Consider the following 16,623-nt stretch of genomic DNA (forward strand, 5'->3'; position numbering starts at 1 on the left):
TCCTAAGACAAAAGGAAAAGCCTGGCGGCAGCCGGCAAGAACCGACTGCCCCTAGCCCAAAAATGGAGATAGCGAAGAAATCAGAAGTTTCTGCGTCACGCAAGCAACGAAAAGCCGGCAGCCGACAGCCGAAAGCCGGCAAAGGGAAAGGAACATAGAGATGCACTCACCCGACAAGCCGCGATCAAGCGCGCCAATCTCGTCCGTCCAGCGCTTGGCGGTAGCCGTCAGCTCCGTGGACTTGGTGGTGACCTCCTCCTGCAGCGCAAGCCGCTGCTTCTCCACCTCAGTCAGCCGTCGACTCAGATCCTCCACCTTCTCCTTCTCCGCCGTCCTAAGGGAGGCGAGCTCAGTGAGATGGTTCTGCTCCAGCAGGCGCAGCCGCACCAGCTCCCCCTCAGCCACCTTGAGCTTGGCGGCTGCAGATCGGCCCGCCTCCTCGCTCTCGGCGCACTGGGCGCGAGCAGCCCGGAGATCCGCCTCCAGCCGCGGGACCTTGGCGGCTTCAACTGCAAGACAGCCGGAAAGAAATGTCAGCCAACCAAGACTAAAAAGAAAGAAGACATCGAGTCGGGAGAAGCAAGATCTTACCCTTGACGGCCTCCAGCTCGCGAGCCAAGTCGGCGCGGTCCAGCTTGGCCTTGTGGTAGTGGGTCACGGCGCGGTTGTACAGAGTGGTGCGCCGATCCATCACAGCCTAAGGAAAAAAGAAAATCAGTCAGCTAGGCGAAACCCGGGCCGGCTCCAAGCAGCCGGCCCATGCCTCGGAGGGCTACCAGGATGATAACCAAATCAAAAAACAGATGAAGCTCACCTTGCCGGCTTCCTCCACCTTGGCGACGTTGGCCGCGGCCTCAGCAGCCCTGGCCTTGAGGTTGGCCTGCAGGCTGGAGAAGAACATCTCCACCGATGCTTGGCCGGGGTTCCCCTCCCGGCTGGTCACCTCGTAGGAGTCGGCGCGGAGCCACGCCTGCTCCATAGTGCCAGCCGAGCCAAGGCTGGAGTCGGAGGCGGACGGCACGTGCAGCAGCAGAGCACCCTTGGCCACATGCAGGCCCTGCTGCGGCGCCGATGGAGCTCCCGTCCTCACCAGCGCGCGCGAGTCGGCGCCCTCCGTGCGCGCCGGCTCATCCCTTGCCGGCTCCTGCCTGGCCGGCTCCTCTATCGTCGGCTCCGGCGGTGGCGACGCTCCGGGCGCAGCAGATGGCCCAGCCGGCGCAGCCGTCTCCGGCGCCTGAGGTGCCCCCTCCGGGCTCTCATCCAGCACCACCACGCTCGGCCTGGCTCCGGCTCCGGTCGCAGGCGGCGCAGCCTGCCGGCTCCGGCTCGGTCGCGGGCGGTGCAGCCCTACCGGCTCCGGCTCCGGTCGAAGGCGGCATGCCCCGGCCGGCCCCAGCGGCTGGGTCCGAAGACGGGTCCGGCGCGGGAACATGTCATCCAGCGTCGGCTGCCGCGTCGGCTCGGCCCGCGTGCCGCGATCAGGCGCTGAGGCCAGCGGCACGGCAAAGGAAGGCGCCCCTGAGGGAGGCGGAGTACCCGCAGGCGGCGGCGGCGTAGGTGCGCGCGAGGAAGGCTGCGGCGTCGGCTCCCTCCTTTGGCGCGGAGGCGGCGACACAACGCGCGGAGTCTGCCGGGAGCCGCCGCCCTGGGCAAACTTGATGGGGGCCCTAGCCGGAAAAACAAGGAGAAGATAAGCATATAGAGTAAGGAAAGAAAAGGAATCAAACAAGAAAGAGAAAGAGAGCTCACCCGGCCTGCTCCGGAACCTTCTTCGGCTGCTGCCGGCGGAGCTTCTTCGCCTTCGCCTCCAAGGCGGCGGTAGAGCGAGGCTCGCTGGCCCGCTTCTTCCCCTTGGGCGCCGAAGTCGCCGTGGTGCTTGGCGGCCTTGCGCGCAGAGGCACGGCGGGGATTGGCCCCGTGGCGGACGTCGCCGGCTCCTCGTCCTCCTGCTGCTCCGGTGAAGGGGGCGGATTGTGCTCCCCCTGGCCGCCTAGATCAGGCGCCTGCAGCAGGTCGTCGTCGCCGGCCTGGTCGCCGGCTTGGTCAGCCGGATCGACGTGATCCGGCGTCCACCTCCTCGTCGCCAGGTCGCCGTCCTCGGCGTTCTGGCGCTCAAAAAGCTAGAAAAACAGAAAACATGAGCAAACAACAAGCCGGAAGTCGGCCTCGCAGCCGCAAGCCGGAAGCCGGCGAAAACACAAAGCTTACCCGCTCGGGTTGGTGGTCCCTGTCGTGGGGCGCCAGCCCGTAGTACCATTCGTCCGGCATGTTCGCCTTGGTGATGTTATTCACCCGGCTGGCCACCTGGGCCTTGGAGAGCAGCGCCTTGGACGTCCGGTTCGGGTCGAACCGGCCGGACATATGCCCAATTTTGTGGGTGCGCATCTGGAGCGGCAGCACCCGGCGCTCGGCGATGGTGCAGAGGAGGTCCTCGGCGGTCAGCCCGTTCGAGACGGCCGCCCCCAGGAAGTCCCAGAGCTGATTCACTTCAGCGTCCGGGTCCGCCGTGCGGGCGTTGTAGCTCCAGTTGATCCGGCCGACTGGAGGAGCCGGGTTGAACTCCGGCAAGTTGATCCGGTCGACGAGCTGCCCCTCGTTGCGCACGTAGAAGAACGACATTTGCCAATTCTTCACCGAGTCAACGGTGGGGATTTTGGGGAAAGGCGTACCAGGCCGGGTGTAGATCGAGGCGGCGCCGTAGGCCCGCAGGCGGCCCTCGGTGGTTTGCGCCTTGAGGTAGAACAGCCGGCTCCAGAAGTCGATATCCGGCCACAAGCCGGCGTAGGCCTCCATGAATGCCACGTAGCAGCTGAGGAGGACGCAGGCGTTGGCCGGCAGGTGGTGCGGCTGCAGGCCGAAGTTGTCGAGGAACTGGCGGAAGAATGTGGAAGCCGGTAGGCCCAGCCCGCGATCGAGGTGCGCGCCGAAGACGACGCGCTCGCCGGGCTCCGGCTCGGGCTCCGTCTCCTCGCCGGGCACCCGCGTGACCACCGACCGCGGGATCTGGCGGAGGCGCACCAGCCGCTCGATGTCGTCCTCCCGCATGGACGAACCCCTCCATGATCCGCTGGCGGAGGCCATTGTCGAGGAAGAAGAAGAAGATGACCACGAGAGACGAAAGGGCGAAGAAGAGCCTTGCGACGGCGGCGGCGACGACGGCGGCTGAGGACGCTCCGTTGAAACGCGGGGCCCCGTGGCGCAGGCTCGACGGAGTAGCGGCGGCGGATCGGCGGAGATTCGCTCGCCGGAGTTCGCCAGCGGGAGGTGTTCGCCGGAGCAGCAACGGGCTCGGGCGCGAAGGAGAGAGCGAAGAGGAACGGGAGCGCGAGGAAGACGAAGTGGGGCAAGTGGCCGCCTCGGTACCCTCCCCCGCGGCATTTATAGCCGACCGCGGCGGACGGTTGGCCTCCAAGTGGCGATCGTGGCCACGTCACCCGGATCCTCTGCGCATTAACTTCCCCCACGACCGCTACTGTTACTGGAAACCGCCACACCACGTCGCCCACGACCGCATCGAATCCGGAGGGGACATTGATGTGACCAGATGAACCGACCGCAGAGCCCAGGCGTCAGACCGGTCAAGTCGGGTGCAGGACCCGAGGCGGCGGAGACTCCGGCGCGCCGCAAGCCGGAGCCGGACAATAAGTTCTACTCGGACAAAAAGCCATCCAGCAAGGCGGAGACACCACCAGAACTTGCGAGAAAGCAAAAGCTGCGTAAGTGTAAATAGCGGCCGGCTAGAAGCAGCCGGCAGGAACGAGCCGGATGAGGGCGCAGCCGGCTGAATGGAAATTCTCAGTCGGCCCCTCCAAGTGCCGTCAAGTATATTCGAGAAGCCAGGAAAACCTGCCTAGGTCCTTCTAAACGCAGGACCTTGCCAGCTTCGGGGGCTAATGTCGGGGGGAAGACCCCGGGTAGGGCAATGGACGCGGAGCAGCCGGCTGGCCACTGGCCGGCTCACGGCAAAGGCCGGCTGAGGAGCAGCCGGCTGGCGCCGTGGCCGGCTGGTCTGGAAGCCGGCTGGCTCTAGGTCCTAGTCGGCCTGGCTACGGCCACCAATGCTGTAGCTGGGCCGGCTTCTACAAGCCATATCCGACTGGGGGTTTGTACCTCAGACCGACTCGAGGCTGGCGAGTCTTGCACTGGAAGGAACCGGGTTGGTGATCTGGGTTCCCAAAGTCCACGCTGACTTCATCCTTCGTAAAGCGCGGGGCACTGTGGAGCAATAGTGCCACGCGCCGGACAGGCCATCATGGTCTACGACGATCCGTACTGGCTACAGTGGCTGACGGCGACAGGGACACCTCCTCTCCATACCGCTGACCTTGGCAGCCGGATGGGACAGGCCATGATGCCTCAACGGCTCCTGACGTCACCGCCTCGGGAGGGAGCGGAAGCCGGAGCCGGCCAAGCCGGCCAGTAGACTATAGGGTCTTATATGTAAAGTGCCGGCGCCTATATAAGCCGCACTACCCGCTCTCGTGCAGGGGATCGATCATTCTCCCTCCATTCCACCCTTAGCGCTGCCCTGTGAGAGAGACCATCGTCTCCCTTAGCCTCCCAGGAGCAGCCGGACACAGCTCTAGGAGCACCATTGTATTGTGTGATCATCATATACACTCTAGCAGGAGTAGAGGTGTTACCTCCATCGGAGGGCCTCGAACCTGGGTACGTCGCCGTGTCGCTCGTCCCCATACCCGCATCCGGATACCGCCGTGAGATCTCTCAGGAACCACTTCGATTAGCCACCCTATGGCATATGCCGTGACGATACCACGACAGGGAAGTTGTTGCTCATGGAACAAAAGTCCTTAAAATAATAATATTGGTATATACAAGGTATATACTTGTAATATTTTAGTACTATAATAAGTATATCAGGTTCATCAAAAAGAAAATTATCTCGGGTCACAACCACGTGGGGTCAAGGTGAGGGAAAGTTGGTCAATACCTCGGAATCTGTTACCACTATATCCCCGCCCCAAGTTCTAATGAGCAAGTGCAGTTATTTTTTTTACTCCGTAGAAGGGAAATAGTGGTTCCTCTCCCCCGGAAACATATGCCCCGCATCTCCACCTCCTAGTATCGTAGTACTACTGCATCTTCTCCAAAAAACCCTCTTCTGTCTCTTTCTCCCATTCACCCCTCTCTCCCTTGCATTAGATTACCGACTCCAATGAAGCAGAAGCGTAAGGTTGAGGAGATTCCTGATTGCTACCACCAGTCCATGGGGTGGGGCAACCTCCACTACCCACTGGTGGAGAACATAGCCGAGCGGGCGGATATCCTCAGCACTGGTCGCCTCGCTCGAGGCATGATCGGCATGCGGCATGCCATTCGCGGAGCGCATAAGGTTCTGTTCGGTGTACCGAGCCTGCTCCACTGCGACCCCGAGACATGGCCAGACGACCGCGACAATACTGTAAGAGTATTTATTTATTTACTCATCTCGTTTCAGGTTGTGTTTTTTCAATCAATTTTTCTTACTGCCAAACATCATGCATATATTTAGACTCAACATCATCACCTAATTTGGGAGTACTGTAAGGTTTGCTGCCTTCACTATGCACATGTACTCTTCGGAATTGCTTTATTTATCCATTGCATCTGTGCGTCAGTTCTGCACAATCCGCTCTTCATTCTGTCGAATACCTTGCATGCATAGACAATTTTAAAACAAATCCTATTTGCAGGGCATTCACGCGTTGCTGATGCCATTAGACAAGCCGACAGTTCCAGCATTTATCCATACCAAGGAGGAACTGGATGGACATGGACCCATGCACTGGGTGGGTTGTAACGGCGACTGGGTGGCATTTGTCCAGCAGGACGGGCACTTGACGATCCGCAACATATACATATCAGATACTATTATACCTCTTCCATCTCTGCAAGATGCAGGAATTTCTTTGGGCCCTACTCGTGAATGGTGGAATGCCAGCCGACCATTCATCTTCAAATACAAAATAGATAAAAGTTTGGAACTGCTCAAAGTACGGATCGTCAAGAGGCCGTACAAAGATGATCTAGCAGGGCCATGGCATTACGAGGTAATCGTTGTATTTGACTACTTGATCGCTATCCTACAAGCGCCCCTAGAAAAGGAGTGGAAGATCCTGGGAAACCCCAAATTCTTTGAAGGAACCAGCTATGTCGATGCCATGGGCATTCCTGGATATGGTACAAGTTCACACCTGCATCGTGTATACGCAGTTACATATCCGTATGGAGATGTTCTGGTTTGGGATCCATATACCTGGGGTGAGTCTTTGTTTTATGTCTTAACTAGTAAATGGCATGCTGCACATGTTGGACCAATTACGATTCACAATACTGATGTAAGTTGCGTTCTAAATGTTGTTCAAACTTTCAATACAACTAGTAATTTGGTTATACCATCAAAATAAGTGTGAGCATACAGTTTAGAAATATGAACAAAAAATTGGAACCTTTCTTAATCACTATCAAGTGGGACGTGTGATATCGGTGTGAGACTGCTCTGATTTTTCTTCATAATGGAAACATGACGGTTCTAGAAACACGTGGACACTGGTGTGGTATTTTTTTCACGCGAATACCTCTAATCCCAACCGTTAGATTTTGGACACCAACAGTTGGAATTGCTGCTACATGTCTTGTTCAAAACTGGTGCCTTATAGTAGTAGAAGATAGAAGATAGAAGATAGAAGAGAAGAGATAATTTACAGTGTAGTTCCTACTTGCTGCATTGTGGTTGATCTTTGTGCATTGCAGGGACACATGCAGCCCCGCGTCTCATTGAAGCCCCTGTCATTGAAGATGAAGAAGCAGAAGCGGCTGCAATTTTGGCTCAAATCGAGGGAGATGCTGTCATGGAAGATGATGAAAAAAATGTGGCTCAAGGCGATGGAGGTGCCAATGAAGATAATGATGCTGATGTAGAAGAATTAGAAGAAGAAGAATTAGAAGAAGACGAATTAGATGAAGAAGAATTAGATGATGAAGAATTAGATAATGATGGTGATAATCATAATGATGAAGATGAAGATGTATTTCTTGGATTTTCTGACCAGCGCACTTGGTTCCTGGCACCAATGAGAGCAGAGTCCATTACTGGTGAATCTGATCTCGCGTGGATTCAGGTTAAGGGTTATCGGCCCATCCTCGGTCCTCCAATATTACATATGGGTAACAAGCTGAGGTCTTATCCTTTGGTACGGTGCTACGTTTTCTTGAGATCTGCCCATACCTTGGACACTGTAGAAGAGGCAAGGTGGGAAAGATTGAACCATTTGAAGGGGCATTCTTTATTTCTTGGACTCAATCACCCAATTTTCATGCTACCCCCGCCAATCGACGCAGATGCTGCAGAACCAGATTTCCAATTGTTCAAACCTGACTGTGTCTTTGCTACCCACAATCGCGCCCGTGATACATGGATACGTCCAAGGCCAAATTGGTGCAGAATGCACATCAATGGAGGTCTTGCCATAGGCTCAAGATTGCAGTACAAAAAAGAGAAGATTGAACATAGAGCTGAAGCACCCATGTGGTTCGTCCCAACACTTCCACCTGTTTTTCCTTGAGAAATAAGAGACGGATGGTGACCTTATTTTATAGAGAAAACATAGTGTTCGTGAGCTTAACCTCATGAACATTCGCTGTTCGGTTTTTGGTGAAATCAAAATTTTGCAGAGATGAAGATCTTTGTTTGAATCCCGTGCTGAACATATTTTTCACAAATTAGCTACCCGTATTGTGATGAATACATGCTGGTCTGTTGTTTGGTGGAGTAGCAGACATGAAGATATTTGTCCTGAATACCACAATGGACATCTTTTTTTCTTCAAAAATTAGCTAAGCTCGCGCTATTAGGCGCAAATGCCTAAGAGATTTGGTGCTCTTGGGCACCAGTGCTCCTGCTATTTTAGAAAAAATAAAAAACATATTTATGTGTTTAAAAAAAATTAGAAAAAAAATCATGGTGTAGCTAATGAATTGTCCCATAAGCGTGCAAAATTTCAGTTTCAAATACAAAAAATTCTGGGCTACCCAAAAATAACAAACGTGTGGATCTGGGTATGCATATTTCAGATCTCCAAATTTCAACAGATTTTGTCTTCTTTGTGTAGTCTACAATATAAAGAATTTCATATTAAAATTTTACACGCTTGTAGGTTACTTTATTTATTATGTCTGCATTTATTTCCAGATTTTTTTGAAACAAATATGTATGATTTTTGATTTTTTTTAAACAGCAGGAGCACTGGTGCCCATGAGCCAAAGACACTTTTCGCAAATGCCTTCAGTAAAGGAACGGATGGTGACCTTATTTTATAGAGAAACCATAGTGTTCATGAAGTTAACGTCATGAACACACGCTGTTCGGTTTTTGGTGAAATTAAAATTTAGCAGAGATGAAGATCTTTGTTTGAATCCCGTGATGAACACATTTTTCCTAAATTAGCTACCCGTATTGTGATGAATACATACTGGTCTGTTTTTTGGTGGAGTAGCAGACATGAAGATCATTGTTTTAAATACCACGCCGGACATCTTTTTTTTCTTCAAAAATTAGCTAAGCTCGCGCTATTAGGCGCAAATGACTTCAGTAACGATCAGGGTTCCAGCGCTGCTCCATGTACCACATTTTTTTTTTGTAAGGGTACCCCTATGTACCACCTTACCAATAAAAAGTTCTCAAAAAAAACCTTACCAATAGAAAAAGGGCACGTCTAGCGAGCACACGCGTGCTCGTTGGTTAATCTTGGCACACCTTTAAATAAGGAAAATTCATGCCCCATCCTCCAAAAGATATAAAAGAAAAGATTATGTACACGGTGGTAAGTGTACCAGAAGGAAAGACGTGAAAATGTTCAAAATAGTATAATTTTGCACAAGATGTCGAAATTAAGATCCGCTTTCACTTTTGAATTTCTTGCGGTGAGCTCTTCAAAACTAGATCTCATTTCTATGTATTTTGATAAAGTTTTTTCTAAAGCAACTTCTACGTGCGACAAAGCAATTATAATGCAAGACGATGCAACTTTAGTGCGGGACGAAGCAACTTTGCTGCACAACGTAAATCTATATTCACAATGAAAGTTGCATCGCTGGATGCCAAAGTTGCTCATCCATACATCAAAATTTATTCGGTGGACACCAAAGTTGCTTTGATGGACGCCAAAATTAGACCATCACAAACCAAATTTGCTCTCTTGAGTACCAAAGTTGCTCTGCAGGACACTAAATTTGCTCGGTCGGACGCCAAAGTTGCTCTGCAAGGTTAAAAAACTACGTCGCCGGGCGCCAAAGTTGCTATGCAGGGCACTTAAGTTCCTTCGTCACACATTGAAAATGCTCCGATTGACACCAAAATTGTTGTCGGGCATCAAAGTTGTGACTTCGTGTACCCAAAAATGCATATGTTAGTTGCATATCAAAGTTGCTTTGTCACATACCAAAGTTATTTTGCTGCATAACAAAATTGCTTTGTCGCGCATCAAAGTTGCTTGTTTAAAAAATTCGTCGAAACATATGAAAATGTGGTCTAGTTTCGAAGCTCTCGTCGTGGGGATTGTAGAAGTGAAAACGGATTGTAATTCCGCCGCACGGTTTAAAAGATACATTTTTTCAGAAAACGGCACCTGATATCACATAGCTTACGCATCAGTTGTGCCCGGGACGTACGTCTGGCACGCGCCCGCCGGTTAGATTTCAGGATAGAAAAAAAGTACTCGTAATGTACGGCAATCTACATGATAATTTACGTGGGCCTACTAGCTCAGGAGATAACGGCCCAATACCTGCGTCCTCATCATTGAAATGCGGCCAGAGATCGAAAGAAAAAAAATCCAAGAAAGGAAACATTTATTCTACATAGAGGATGACATGTGGGACCTATTTTGCAGCAGTGTCCTCAACGTTGACAAGGCGGCAGGGGATCGAAAGAAACGGCAAAGTAGCCCGAAATCAAGGGTCAAATATAAATTCGAGAAAGGAAACGTTTATTCAACAGTCAGGCTGACATGTGGGACCTATCTTGCAGCCACGGCCACAACATTTATCATTCAGAGAGGATGACATGTGGGACCCACGAACCAGCATCGTTCTCGACGTTTCTCAAAGGGGGCAGGAGATCGAAAGAAAAAGGCAAGTAGCTCGAAATCAGGTGTCCAAAAAAAATCCAAGAAAGGAAAGGTTTATCGCACATAGATGCTGACATATTGGACCCAATTTGCAGCAGCGTCATCAACGTTTCAAAGGCGGTGGAGCTCGAAAGAAAAAGGCAAATAGCCAGAAATTAGGGGTCAAAAATAAATCCAGCAAAAGAAACTTTTATCGTACAAAGAGGCTGACATGTGGGACCCATGAGCCAGCAGCGTCCTCAACGTTTCTAAGGCGGCAGGCAATCGAAAAAAGGCAAATAGCCAGAAATTATGGGTCAAAAATAAAGTAGCCATAAATTAGGGGAAAAAACTCCAAGAAAAGAAAGTTTATTGTACATAGAGGATGACATGCGGGTCCCTAAGGCGGCAGCTTACTCAACGTTTCCAAGGCGGCAGGGGAACAAAAGAAAAAAGGAAATAGCCAAAAATCAGAGGGTGAAAAAAAAATCCAAGAAAAGAAACTTTTATAGTTCATAGAGGATGACATGCGGGTCCCACGAGGCAGCAGCGTCCTCAACGTTTCCAAGGCGGCACAGGACCAAAAGAAAAAGAATTTATCCCTGCTGGGGCTGCATGGCCATCTGGGCTTTCTAACCTGCTGGACGCCTTTTGACTCGTACAATTTCAGCCCACTCCAAAAACAGGAAAGTCCTATTCTTCGCAAAAACAAAACAAAAACAAGGAGATTCAACATATTAGTTTGTTTACGTAAAAATAAACAATATAATTTATCCGTTTGCAATAGCTCAGAGCGAAATACACTTTTTATTGTCTGCAAAATAAACAAGATATCACATGTTTCTTGTACGGGGAGGCTGACATCGGGACCCATGAGCCAGCAGCGTCGTCAAAGTTTTAAAAGCGGCAGGGGATCGAAAGAAAGAATAAATCAAAAATCAGTTGGTAAAAAAATCGAAGAAAAGAAACATTTATCGTTCTGAGGGGATTGACATGCGGGACCCATGTGGCAGCAGCATCCTCAACGTTTCCAAGGTGGCACGGGATCCAAAAAAAAAAGGCAAAATAGCCAGAAATTAGGGGTCAAAATAACTCCAAGAAAAGAATTGTTTATTGTTCATAGAGGCTGACATGCGGGACCCATGAGCCGGCAGCGTCCCCAACGTGTTAAAGGCGGCAGGAGATCGAAAGACAAAGGCCCAAAATCAGTTGGTAAAAAAATCCAAGAAAAGAAACATTTACCGTTCTGAGAGGCTGACATGCGGGACCCATGAGGCAGCAGCATCCTCAACGATTCCAAGGCGGCAGGGGATCAAAAGGGGTCAAAAATAAATCCATCATAGGAAACTTTTATTGTTCATAGAGGATGTGGGACCGACCAGCCAGTAGCATCCTCATCGTTTCAAAGGGGGCAGGGGATCAAAAGAAAACGGCAAATAGCCATAAATTAGGGGTAAAAAATAAATCCAATTTAGGACACTTTTATTGTTCATAGAGTATGACATGCGGGACCCATGAGCCAGTAGCTTCCTCAACGTTTCTAAGGCGGCATGAGATCGAAATGAAAAGGAAAGTGACCAAATATCAGGAGCCAAAAATAATCTAAGGAAAGAAACTTTATTGTGCATAGAGAATGACATCGGGTCCCATTTTGCAGCACCGGTCTGAAGGTTTCAAAGTCGGCATTAGATCGAAAGAAAAAGACAAGTGCCAAATATCAGGAGCGAAAAATAATCCAAGAAAAGAAACTTCTATTGTACATAGAGGATGACATGCGGGTCCCATTTTGCAGCCGCGGTCTCAATGTTTCCAAGGCGGCACATGACCAAAAGAAAAAGGAAGTAGCCAGAAATAAGGGTGTCAAAAAATCCAAGAAAAGGAATATTTCAATTGGGCTGCTTCTGGCCATCTGGGCCTTCAAACTATCCCGCTGGACGCCTTTTGATTCGTACAATTTCAGCCCATTCCAAAACAGGAAAGTCCTATGCCTCGCAAAAACAAAAAAAACAAGGAGTTCAACATATAAGTTTGTTTATGTAAAAATAAAGATTTAATTTATCCCTTTGCAATAGCTCAGAGCAAAATACACTATTTATTGTCTGCAAAATAATCAACATATCACATGTTTCTTATACGGGGAGGCTGACATCGGGGACCCATGCGCCCGGCGACGTCGTCAACGTTTTAAAGGCGGCAGGGATGGAAAGAAAAAATAAACCAAAAATCTGTTGGTACAAAATCCAAGAAAAGAAAAAATTCGTTACGAGAGGATAACATGCGGGACCCATGAGGCAGCAAGATCCTCAGCGTTTAATGTTAGAGGCTGACATGTGGGACCTGTGAGCCAGCAGCGTCCTCAACGTTTTAAAGGCGGCAGGAGATCGAAAGAAAAAATTAGCCAAAAATCATTTGCTATTCAAAATCCAAGAAAATAAACATTTACCGTTCTGAGAGGATGACATGCGGGACCCATGAGGCAGCAGCATCCTCAACGATTCCAAGGCTGCAGGGGATCAAAAGAAAAAAAGGAAATATCCAGAAATTAATTAGGGGTTCAAAATAAATCCATCAAAGGAAAGTTTTATTGTTCATAGAGGATGGCATGTGGGACCGACCTGCCAACAGCGTTCTCATCGTTTCAAAGGGGGCATGAGATCAAAAGAAAAAGGCAAGTAGCCAGAAATTAGGGGTAAAAAATAACTCCAAGAAAGGAAACTTTTATTGTTCGTAGAGGATGACATGCGGGACCCATGAGCCAGCAGCTTATTTAAAGTTTCAAAGGCGGCATGAGATCGAAAGAAAAAGGCAAGTGACAAAATATCAGGAGCCAAAGATAATCCAAGAAAAGAAACTTTATTTACATAGAGGATGACATGCGGGTCCCATTTTGCAGCAGTGGTCCCAACGTTTCAAATGTGGCTTGAGATCAAAACAAAAAGAAAGTAGCCAGAAATTAGGGGGTCAAAAAAATCCAAGAAAATAAAGTTGATGGACATAGAGGATGACATGCGGGTCCCATGAGCTAGCAGCTTACTCAACGTTTCCAAGGCGGCAGGGGATCAAAAGAAAAAGGAAATAGCCAAAAATCAGAGGGTGAAAAAAAACGCGGGTCCCATGAGCCAGCAGGTTCCTCAACGTTTCAAACGTGGCATGAGATCGAAAGAAAAAGGCAAGTGACCAAATATGAGGAGCCAAAAATAATTCAAGAAAAGAAAGTTTTATAGTACATAGAGGATGACATGCGGGTCCCATGATCCTGCAGGTTCCTCAACGTTTCAAACGTGGCATGAGATCGAAAGAAAAAGGCAAGTGACCAAATATCAGGAGCCAAAAATAATTCAAGAAAAGAAACTTGATTGTACATAGAGGATGACATGCGGGTCCCATTTAGCAGCAGCGGTATCACTGTTTGAGAGGCTGCACGGGATCGAAAGAAAAAGGCAAGTGACCAAATATCAGGAGCCAAAAAAAATCCAAGAAAAGAAATTTTATTGTACGTAGAGGATGACATGCGGGTCCCATTTTGCAGCAGCGGTCTCAACGTTTCCAAGGCGGCACAGAACCAAAAGAAAAATGAAGTAGCCAGAAATCAGGGGGTGAAAAAAATCCAAGAAGAAAGATTTCAATTGGGCTGCATCTGGACATCTGGGTCTTCAAACTATCCTGCTTGGCCTTTTGACTCGTACAATTTCAGCCCACTCCAAAACAGGAAAGTTCCGAATTTTCTAAAAAAACAGGAAAGTCCTATGCTTTGCAAAGACAAAAAAAACAAGGAGATTCAACATATAAGTTTGTTTATGTAAAAATAAAGATTTAATTTTCCGTTCGAAATAGCTCAGAGCGCAATACACTGTTTATTGTCTGCAAAATAATCAAGATATCATATGTTTCTTGTACGGGGAGGCTGACATCGGGGACCCATGAGCCTGCAGCGTCGTCAACGTTTTAAAGGCGGCAGGGGATGGAAAGAAAAAATAAACGAAAAATATGTTGGTACAAAATCCAAGAAAAGAAACATTTTCGTTCTAAGAGGATGACATGCGGGACCCATGAGGCAGCAGCATCCTCAGCGTTTATTGTTCATAGAGGCTGACATGTGGGACCCGTGAGCCAGCAGCGTCCTCAACGTTTTAAAGGCGGCAGGAGATCGAAAGAAAAATTAGCCAAAAATCATTTGGTAAACAAAATCCAAGAAAAAAAACATTTACCGTTCTGAGAGGAGGACATGCGGGACCCATGAGGCAGCAGCATCCTCAACGATTCCAAGGCGGCAGGGGATCAAAGAAAAAAAAGGAAATATCCCGAAATTAATTAGGGGTTCAAAATAAATCCATCAAAGGAAACTTTTATTGTTCACAGAGGATGACATGTGGGACCGACACGCCAATGACGTCCTCATCGTTTCAAAGGGGGCAGGAGATCAAAATAAAAAGGCAAATAGCCAGAAATTAGGGGTCAAAAATAACTCCAAGAAAGGAAACTTTTATTGTTCGTAGAGGATGACATGCGGGACCCATGAGCCAGCAGCTTACTCAACATTTCAAAGGCGGCATGAGATCGAAAGAAAAAGGCAAGTGACAAAATATCAGGAGCCAAAGATAATCCAAGAAAAAAACTTTATTGTACATAGAGGATGACATGCGGGTCCCAATTAGCAGCAGCGGTCTCAACGTTTCAAATGCGGCTTGAGATCAAAAGAAAAAGAAAGTTGATTGTACATAGAGGATGACATGCGGGTCCCATGAGTCAGCAGCTTACTCAACGTTTCCAAGGCGGCAGGGGATCAAAATGAAAAGGAAATAGCCAAAAATCAGAGGGTGAAAAAAAACACAAGAAAATAAACTTTTATAGCACATAGAGGATGACATGCGGGTCCCATGAGCCAGCAGGTTCCTCAACGTTTCAAACGTGGCATGAGATCGAAAAAAAAATGCAAGTGACCAAATATCAGGAGCCAAAAATAATTCAAGAAAAGAAACTTGAGTGTACATAGAGGATGACATGCGGGTCCCATTTAGCAGCAGCGGTATCACCGTTTGAGAAGCGGCAGGGGATCGAAAGAAAAAGGCAAGTGACCAAATATGAGGTGCCAAAAAAATCCAAGAAAAGAAAGTTTTATAGTACATAGAGGATGACATGCGGGTCCCATGAGCCTGCAGGGTCCTCAACGTGGCATGAGATCGAAAGAAAAATGCAAGTGACCAAATATCAGGAGCCAAAAATAATTCAAGAAAAGAAACTTGATTGTACAAAGAGAATGAAATGCGGGCCCCATTTAGCAGCAGCGGTATCACCGTTTGAGAGGCTGCACGGGATCGAAAGAAAAAGGCAAGTGACCAAATATGAGGTTCCAAAAAAAATCCAAGAAAAGAAAGTTTTATAGTACATAGAGGATGACATGTGGGTCCCATTTAGCAGCAGCGGTATCAACGTTTCCAAGGCGGCAAGGGATCAAAAGAAAAAGGAAGTAGCCAGAAATCAGGGTGTCAAACAAAATCCAAGAATAGAAAGAATTTTGGTTCATAGAGGATGACATGCGGGACCCATGATCCTGCATCGTAAACGGCTCGATCGGAGAGCGTTGAACGAGATGGCGCGATCGAGAAAAAAAACAATGCCAGAGAGGCTGCCATCTGGGCCCTACATCCCTCGGCGGTGCGGATTTGCGTTGACTCGGCCGGCGAACCCGAGAATTCGAGATGCACCACGTCCCGGGCCACCATACGCAATGTTTTGGCCGGTTTCGTCGGGCTAGGTGGCCTCAAAAACGAGAAAAAAAAACGTTTTGACATGCACAACGGACAGACCCAAAATCGTCGGCCATGGTACACCAACAACCACGGCGCGACTTCAACTTCGTCGGCCATGGCAACTTTTCTTGTAGTGGAAGTGCCCCTGGAAGCCATCTCCATCAACGCCACCGCCTCCATCATGCTCCGTGAGTAGTTCCCCCATGGACTACGGGTTCTAGCAGTAGCTAGTTGGTATTCTCTCCTCCATGTACTTCAATACAATGGTCTCATGAGCTGCCTTACATGATTGAGATCCATCTGATGTAATCGGTGTTGTGTTTGTTGGGATCCGATGGATGATACATTATGACTAGTCTATCTATAAAGTTTGTGAAGTTATTGTTGCTGCAATCTTGTTATGCTTAATGCTTGTCACTAGGGCCCGAGTGGCATAATCTTAGATTTATGCTCTATAATTATTGCTTAGATTGTATCTACAAGTTGTATGCACATGTCGCTGTCCGGAACCAAAGGCCCCGAAGTGACAGAAATCGGGAAAACCGGAGGGGAAGGCGGTGATGTGAGGATCACATGTTTTCACGGAGAGTTAATGCTTTGCTCCGGTACTCTATTAAAAGGAGTACCTTAATATCTAGTAGATTCCCTTGAGGCCCGGCTGCCACCGGCTGGTAGGACAAAAGATGTTGTGCAAGTTTCTCATTGCGAGCATGTATGACTATATATGGAAAACATGCCTACATGATTAATGAATTGATGTTCTTTCT

At 48.8% G+C, this 16,623-nt stretch overlaps 1 pseudogene; it reads left to right on the forward strand.

Annotated features, from left to right (window-relative positions):
- LOC127316113 (uncharacterized) overlaps positions 1–16,623 on the forward strand; it is an 800,711-nt pseudogene that overhangs the window by 70,539 nt on the left and 713,549 nt on the right.

Source organism: Lolium perenne, chromosome 7 (assembly GCF_019359855.2).
Source record: "Lolium perenne isolate Kyuss_39 chromosome 7, Kyuss_2.0, whole genome shotgun sequence".
Classification (NCBI taxonomy): domain Eukaryota; kingdom Viridiplantae; phylum Streptophyta; class Magnoliopsida; order Poales; family Poaceae; genus Lolium; species Lolium perenne.